The sequence below is a fragment of the Solanum pennellii genome, chromosome 5, assembly GCF_001406875.1.
Source record: "Solanum pennellii chromosome 5, SPENNV200".
Taxonomy (NCBI): Eukaryota; Viridiplantae; Streptophyta; class Magnoliopsida; order Solanales; family Solanaceae; genus Solanum; species Solanum pennellii.
Genome location: NC_028641.1, coordinates 38,095,288 through 38,105,159, shown reverse-complemented (window position 1 = coordinate 38,105,159; position 9,872 = coordinate 38,095,288).

Genomic DNA, 9,872 nt, shown 5'->3' with positions numbered 1-9,872 from the left:
ATTTTATGAGGAGTTCGGATGTCGCTCGAATAGAATTAAAAAAAAAAGAAGCTAAAGTCATAATACTAGGATAGCGAGATGTAGTTTAGCTTTTAGATTAAAGTGAGAGCATGAATATTTTCTCTTATTACAAGGGCTAAAAAGGTATCTTAAAAGGAATTGAGAATTGGGTTCAAAGATGTGTGATTTAATCTGTTTTGCTTTGGTTATGGTAGTAGTTTCACGAGTTCATTAGATTGGTTAAAAATTATTGGATAACACTTGAGGAAGCAGTGTACATATATTCAACTCGAGTATGATTATAAATTCTTTTGTGATTTTGAATTTGATAAATAGTATGGTTGAATTTTTAGTTGAGCATATCATAAGATCGATAGAGAGACAACCAATGATAAGCTAAGATACGTGAATTCATAGGGGGGGAAAAATATGTCAAGGTATGAGTTAATGTTGATAGATAAAGGGATTTGGTTACATAGTTGGGTTCAAATTTCAAGTTTTTCATGGTGAGTTTAGGTCTTTGGTAGTGTGGTTTGTCAAAGTATGAATAAGTAAGGTAAGAATTGATCGATTGCATCAGTTATTGAGATTTTAAAAGAATATGTACAAGGTTTGGATCGTAGAGTTTGTCACTTTTGATTGTTAAAGGCCTAAGCAAGTATTTCTCTCAAGGAGTTGGTTTACAGTATATGGGATGTTGATCAAATGATAAGATTGATAAGCAAGTCAATGAAAGAACAAAAAACTTGTGTATTGAAGAGTTTAAGGTATAAAATTTACGTGATAGGAAGAATTTAAGGAATGTGAAGGAATAAGACCTGTAATATAGACTCTTGGTTTGAAGTTAAAGGATGTAAGGGTTTTCATATATAAGTCATAATATGACTATGGATGTGAACTGGTTCAGTATGGACTCACTAGTAATTTATCAACAATTTTTATGATTATTGGGTTTTTGATTTGGGTGAAAAAATGTGAGGTCTGTAAGATTATGTGTTGTTATGTGGGGCTAAATTATTTAGTGGTAGATGACGTTTTATGGATATGGGACAGTATGGACCTATAATATTACAGGGCTATCGCGAATGTTGAGGAGATTGAAACTACTATTTTTTTTATAACATAAATTGTTATGATGTGTCACATAGTTATTTGATGGTGAGTAGGGATTTTGAGCTTATACTGTACAGAATTATTGGGGTGACCAAGAATTTCTGAGTTTTGGCATGAAAGAGGTACATGATGGTATGAATGGTAGTTGCGAAATAGTATTCAAAAGTTTGCGTGAAGTTGACATTTAGTGTGATTCAATTATCGTACCTCGATGGAAAAGTACTTTAGATTTGAAATTAGTGCTATCAGTCTTGGGTGTGACTTAGAGTCATATTTTAAAATTTTTAGAGGTGACAATGGATTTACAAGAAAGACTTTGATAGTGTAGTTATGATGTTGTTGGCATTTAGAGTGTTAGCTTCAGTGAGATACTGTGAGAAGTATGTGGGAGTTGATGAATTAAGTATTTGTAATATTGTGATGGAGATCAAATTGATTGGTTGTGGGTGGCTAAAAACAGAGAGATTGAGTCAGATTAAGTGAATTTTATTGATATGGACACTGTGAAAAGAGTATCTTGTGTTATTTGAGATTTCTTCTATATATTCTTATGTGAGAACCTTCTTCGTTCTGGACATGATTTTAGTATGATTTACATACGTGTTTCACTTTTATGGGTGTATCCCTAGTGGTGGATCGGATGTACCGATCTTCTTATATCCTCTTGATAGGGTATGTTCTTTAGGCAGACTTGGTTATCTCAATTATGATAGATTTGATGTTGTTTGGGATAGTTGAAGTATACCACTATATCTATCTACACGACCCTTCTTATGAGAACTTATAGAAGAGCTTCCATGAAATGTTTACGGTTATATGAAAGTGTTGTTAGAGATTTTGCATTTTGGAGTGTATCATTTGTTGGATGTTTACTTTATTTTGTTCTTATTTGGGTTAGATAAGTTTGAATCTCCCTTGATGAATATATGATACCTAAAGGTCAAAACCTATAACTTAAGCTCGGGAAAAGATGATGTTTTGAGCAGAGAATTTTTGACAAGATTTGTGATGATTTGTGCATTATGAGTGTTTGATGGTTGGTTAAGGTCCACTTCTGGTTGTAGCCAGTATTGATTCAGAAGTCTTTCTTGGTTATGTAAGAAAAGATTCGTCATGATGGTTGTGTTATGGTCCAATTAGTTTCACTTTAGATTGGGTTCATGAGTTAGTTTGTGACTTGATAATCACTCTTGAGTTATAGACCTTTTAAAGTTTGATTGAAAGGTTCAATTCTTAGTAGTTGATCTTAATTACATGGTATTAAGTAGGAGCTCACTTAGAGAGACGAACACCAACTAGTAATAACATAGGCTTTGGTAACATTGGTTACTCTTCCTTCTTTTATCTTATGTTCGAGGACGAACATGATTTTTAGTGGTGGATAATGTAATGACCCGAAAAGTCATTTTAAAAAAAAAAAAATTTATACGAAATTTCAATTGTTATCCATATCGATAGTTGCCCCGAGTATTTCGATTAGTTGGTGAAGTTGATTTGAAAATTTTAAACTATTTATTTAACTATAATTACTTAATTAATCGACATATATTAAACAATTTTATTTAATTAGTTGATGGTTAACGGGTCAAGTCCATAGTAATTTAATACCTTATAGACCTCTTAACCCAGCTTTATTAAACTAATAAAGTAAGTAGGGTTTAGTATTTTAAAGTCATTAACTATGAAAAGGAAATGTGGCGAAAAACAACTACGAATGCTCCATATCCCTAAGGTCGGTATGCTCGTCCCTTTGAAATATTTTGTTATCAATTGAATTTATAAGCATATATCTTAATATATTATTATAATACATTGGTTAGATAAAGAATGGAAGGACATAACGTGTTGGCTGGACGTTTATTGATGATGTAAAGGTTATATAGTTGAATTAATGACAACAAGTCATATATTTGTTTAATTGAATAAAGTGCAGAAATTGAAAGTTAAGATAAAATTGAGAAGGCAAGTTCTTGTGTTATGGATTATTGAGAGGACATGCATTTTTTTTATTAATTTATTTGTAATGATTAGCAAATTATATTTCATCAATAATTAGAAGGATGGGATGGAGTATTTAATCAATTACTTTTTCGGATGCAAGTTACTGGTTTTGTAGTTTCACCATGAACTCGAATTCTTCTTATGATTATCGTATAAAAAAAATTAAGTGTTAATAATATTAGAAATAAATAATTAAATATTAGATATATTGTATTATGTGAATATTGTTTAACTATAATATTGGGGGAATTAGAAATAAATCCTAGACTTGAAATTTGGAGAAAATTGAAGAGTTGACATGTTAATTGACATTAATGTTAAGAACTGGATTATAGTAATATAGGTGTTGTTAAATTAGAAATCTCATTGTGAATACGTACTTGAATAGATTCCATTGGTTCGGAAGCTCAACGGAAAGGGAAGGCTCAAGTCCAAGAGTAATTATTCGATTGACTAAGGCAAGTGGATTTCTAAACCCTTGTTAAGCGTATGAAATTCGTGTATTTCCTTGTGTAGTGTTGAGAATGACTTGGAGACTTGTTGCTTATTTGTTGGTGTTGTATTCCTTGTTGTAAATTGTGCTTTGTTATCAAAATGGTTATCTCCTCATTTTCATTTTGAGCATGTCATTTGCATTGTATTTGAGACATGGTTGTGGTAAGAGGATGTACCATTTCGAGGGTCGTATCGCGCGCCGCGATGGATACTATATTTCGAGGGACGTATCGCGCGCCGCGATGGTTACTGTTATCGAGGGTCGTGTCGTGCGCCGCGACAGATGCATGGACAGATATGTCCCCCATGGGTCCCGGACTGAGAGACAGCGGGTGTGTATCACTAGGTCAGACATGCATCATTATACTTGACATTGCATTCCATTGCATTGCACATACTTATCATTAGTGAACTTGATATCGTGTTTTGCTGATCTTCTGATTGCCTTTCTGCGGAACTTGTGATTGATCAATATTGAGCTTGTTATTGAGGATATGTAATTTGTTGAAGTATTGTTGTTGAGGATATGTAATTTGTTGAAGTGTTGTTGTTGAGGATATGTAATTTGTTTAAGTGTTGTTGTTGAGCTACGTGCTATGTAAACTGTGAGCTGTTAGGTTGGGTTGATTTTAATGCAGGTTGTAGTTGTGGAGGTTTGGTTGGGGGTGGTAGGAGTACCCGTATTTTATCCCCTTAGCTTGTGTTTAGACGTTTTACTTGCTGGGTACCGTGTGATTTGGTACTCAACCCTTGCTACTACAAATTTTTTTGTAGGTTACTAGCCCGGACTTTGTGATATTTCCCTTCTCCTTGTCCGAGGTTTCTTGGAGATTTGTCAGGTAGCTGTTTCCATCGCAGCAGACTTTCTTCTCCTTAATTATGATCTTGTTCTATTCTAGAAACAAGTTCATTTGAGACTTGAGTTTTCTTTTGAATCAATTGTAATACTTTAGAGGCTTGTACACGTGACTACCAGGTTTTGGGGTTTTTATTAAGTTACTTATATTTTACTTCCGCACTTTATTGTAATGGTTGAGTTTTAGGCTGACTTGTCTTGGTGGGATAAGACGAGTGCCATCACGCCCATTTTTGGGTCGTGACACAACTTAAGATATTATAGTCCTCTCTCGGATGCATCCCTATTTTCTCTTGGATACATCTATTTCCTCTTGGATACATATCTATTCCTTCTCGAATACATCCCATCCCCGAAGTAATATGTTATTTGCAACATATTGGACATCCAACGAATATATTCAAGAGGAATGACAATTTTGAGATTTTTGTAATTGAGAAAACTTTTCGGATATGATGCAATTAGCCACCAAAGATATGAAATTTATGTACTTTGTACTATTTTTTTCTTTAGTAAACAACTTGAACATATTACTTTATAATCTATTTCAAGTAGTCACACGACATAAATTTGTCGTTTACAACCTAAATTGAGAAAGTTTAATTCAAAAAAATTCTTTGCAGTAAGGAAATAGAGAATTGCGTTAGATTTTGAGTTAAAATATTTCATGTTCAAGGAATATATAAAATGTTGATATCTTTAAAAAAAAATTCATCGGCCTTCATATATATTCGCAAGTGGTATCTATTTTTCACAATGTTATTATCTTCGTTTTGTGATATTTGCACCATAAACTTTGCATCTGATAAAATACTAATCATTAATCAATCAATTCGTAAAGATTGTTTTAAAGTCTTTCAAATCTCTATTACTTCACTTAAGTATAATGTGTTTGTATTTGACTTTGTCGATGAATTTTGTGATACATTTTATTATTGTCTTCCATAAATAGAAATACTTAACAAATTGATTTCTAACTTCACAAAAATGAAAACAATCAAGAAATCAACTTTATTTCTATATATAATAACAATTATCGTAATTTATAATCTAAATATTGAAAGTATTTATCAAAAAAAAAAATATATTTGCCTCCACAAAACAAAGACAATCATGAAAGAAACTTTATTTCTATATACAATAACAACTACCGCACTGTTATATTCTAAATTACATTAATTAATTTTTTTTATAATACACTAAATATCATGCCGTAAAGAAAACTCTATAGCTTACCACCTCCCGCCCCCTCCCCCCATAAAATAACCAATATACTTTTTTCAGTTTTTTTCTTATTTATTTATTTTTTAGTTTTTTCTTCCTCTATATATCTAAACAAAGTTTTTTTTATTGACATTTTCTTTTATTGTTCTTTTTTATTTTTCAAATACTCATATACTTTATTTTGAATTTAAATATTCATTAGCATTTGAATGTTAAACGTTGACCTTGTCAAATTTCCTCTGTTAAATAGTTTATCATATTTGATATTAAAAAAATATAAAAATGAAAATTTTATGTTTTATAATCTTTCGATTAATACATTATCAAATTATTGATTTGTTGATAGTCAAACATTGTTCATTCTTTTCGTTATGAAATTTGATATTTTCTTCAAATTATTTAAAAACTACTGATACGTCATTTTAAAGACTATTTTAATAATAAAAATACGAATTTAGTGGTCATATTATGTAACATAATATTAAAAATATGTTTACGTAATTTTCCTTTAAAGTATTTCTAGGAACAAAATATTGACTATTCAAACTCATTTTATTTTAATTAGTTCAAAATTTTCTTTCCAAAATATGTTAAAACACATTTATTATTGTTTGTAAGAAGTTAATCAAGTAATAGAAACTCTTCATTTAAACAAAATTACAATATTATCCTTAGGACCCATAACAAAAGTTAAGACATGTATGGATTCTTCTAGATTTTCATTTTGACCATTAATTATACAATTATTATTTTACCCTTAAATGATGTTAAAATTACTAAAATGTCATTGGTCGTCCTTCTCATGGCTCTTCTATATAATTAGATAATCGAAGGCCCGTTCACGGGCCCAATATAATTAATTATCTTTGCAATTTTAATTTTTTTACACCTAAATTCACATATTATTTTATTATAGTTTCTAAATTTTCTAGCATTTAAAAAAATTACAAAAATCCTTATCAGATACATCTCTCTCCTCTGTCAGATGCATAATTAACTCCTCTCGAATACATGCATATCATCTCTCGAATACATCTTCATCCCCTCTTCAATATATCTCTATCGTCTCTTAGATACAACTCTCTCCTATCGGGTACATCCATATTCACTCTCAAATATAGCTCTCTCCTCTCGGATTCATCCGTGAGTTATGTGTCTGCAAGTTTCCTGAATGGTAATGTATCATGACTGATGTATCCACATGTCTGCTGATAAATCTAAATTTTTTAATTCTAAGATTTTTTTGTAATTTGAAAAAAGAGTAGAGATATAATGTAATTAACTCTTAAAGCTATGAAAATTTATGTATTTTAACCTTAATATATGTGACATATTTTTCTCAATAGTCAATTTCAAAAGAATGATGTATTAGTTTATTTAATAACATTTTGACTTTTAAATGTACATTTTATTCTTAGTAAGAAGATTTATAGTTATATCACATATGAACATCTATGGTTTGTTTTAGACCACCAATTTTAAAAGTACTTTTTTAAATTTAAAAAAAAATGTCATTTTAAGTCAAATAAACATTATATGAATCGAAATGGAGTGAGTACAAACTTCTAGTTAATTTTTTTTTAAAAAAATATTATTTTGTTGTTTAACAAAATTTTAAATGAAAATGCTAAACCTTTTTCACAATTATGTTTATAGTTTTTTTTATCAATATCTAGTCGATATTAACCAAAACTTTAATATAAATAAAGTAATAAAATAACTTAGTTCTGAAATTCAAGTATCGATATTAATTGAGAAAATATTTATTTATAAATTGTAAAACATTCATAATCTAATATTTGATATGCTTCTTATTCTAAACGAATGACACTAATTTATCATAAATCAAGATTGTAAGAAGTAGAAATCAAGAATAAAAAGTGCAATTCACTATTATATGAAGGTCAATACGTAGTTTACCTATAGTAGAAGTTTTCAAAGTGTATGATATATAATTCTGTGACAAATTAACTTTACAGTAAACAACTTCAATATATTATTTATTACTCTTTTCGAAATGTTCATACGACATAAATGCGTCGTTTACAATCCAAATTGAGAAAGTTGAATTCCAAAAAAAACCTATGTAGCAAGGAAATAGAGAATTGCATTAGATTATGAGTTAAAACATTTCATATTCGAGGAATATATAAAATGTTGATATCTTTGAAAAAGTTCATCAATCTTCATATATTTTGCAAGCGGTATGTATTTTATACAATATTATCATTTTTTTTGTAATATTTGTACCATAAGCTTCCACATGATAAAATATTAATCATTGATCAATCAATTCATAAAGATCGATTCAAAGCCTTTCAGATCTCTACTGCTTCACTTATTTATAATGTGTTTGTAGTTTGCTTTTCGGTGAATTTTGTGATACATTTCATTATTGTCTCCGATAATATAAATACTTCTATCTATTATGGTTTTAATATTGAAAGTATTTATTAAAAACTTGATTTCTAACTTCCACGACAATAAAAACAATCATGAAATCAAATTTATTTCTATATACAATAATAATTATCATAATGTTATATTCTAAATATTGAAAATATTTATTAATATATTGATTTCTAACTCCACAAAAGTAACAACAATCATGAAAACAATTTTATTTCTATATACGATAATAATTGACATAATGTTATATTTTAAACTACATTAATAATTTGTCTTGATACTACACTCTAAATATCATATTGTAAAAGAAACTTTGAATCTTACCCCCCATAAAATAACCAATATACTTGTTTTTATTTTAAGTTATTATTTATTTTTTAATTTTTTTTCTTCCTCTATATTTCTCAAGCCCTTTTCTATTGACATTTTTATTTTTTGTTTTTTGTTTATTTTTTAACTACTCATTTTTCTTTAATTTGTATTTTAATATTCCTTAGGATTTGTATATTAACTTTTTCTAATGTCAAATTTTCCCTGTCAAATAGTTTATCATATTTGATATAAGAAAATATTGTATAAAAATTTTCCCTGTTAAATAGTTAAACATTGTTCATTATTTTAGTCACGTAAATATAATTTTATATATCTTCAAATTAATTAAAAATATTGATACCTCATTTAAAAGATTATTTTAATCATCAAGATACAAATTTAGTGATCATATTCTGTAACAAATATTAAAAATATGTTTATGCAATAATTCTTTAAAGTATTTTTTGGAATAAAAATGTTAATTATTCAAACACATTTTATTTTAAATTAGTTCAAAATTTTCTTTCAAAAACATGTCAAAACAAGCTTAACATTAATTATTGTTTGTAAAATGTTAATTAATAGAAACTCTTCATTTTAACACAATTACAAAAATATCTTTATGGGGCAATTTTAAAAGTAAAGACATGTATGGATTCTTCTAGATTTTCATTTTGGTCGTTAATTATATAATTATTACTTCACCCTTAAATAATATGAAAATTACTAAAATGCCATTGTTTAATAGATATTTTTGGTTTAATGAAAATTTCACACACAAAAAAAAATCTATAGAAAATGTGGATCCAAATTAAATGCCAAATCATTAGGATACACATGTCATTTAAAAACAGATATTTGATTGTATTGTTATTATAAATCTATTACCACTTTTTTTGGTGTCATAACATAAAAACAAACATTCTAGAATATTTATGAAATGACAAAATTGCCTTTGGTCGTCCTCAACTAGGCTCTTCTATATAATACTAGATAGTTTTTACCCGTGCTAAGCACGGGCCCAATAGTTGCAACTTACATTTATACAATCATATCAAACTAATATTGGCAATAGCCATGAAGACAAACTAATTTAATCTAATAACATTTAGGCCTCATTTTTTGCACTTATTGGGGGTCTGAATCTTAATCAGATTTGCCTCATTAAGTATTTTGTTTTTAATGACTGAAAATAATTATTTAGATTCAATTCATTAAGTTCATTTGTGTTATGTTCTTATAGGCCTCTTAATGGGTCTAAACATATTTGAATGACTCAGATTTATAACAGACTCTTAACACAATTCAGACTCATAAATAAAATTACTATATTAATTTAACTACATCACAACAAATAATAAAAGTTGTTTCTTATTTAATTAATGTTAGTTACATGCTTACCATTATAATTTCCTTTATTCTTATTAACTTAAGATATATATATATATATATATATATATGT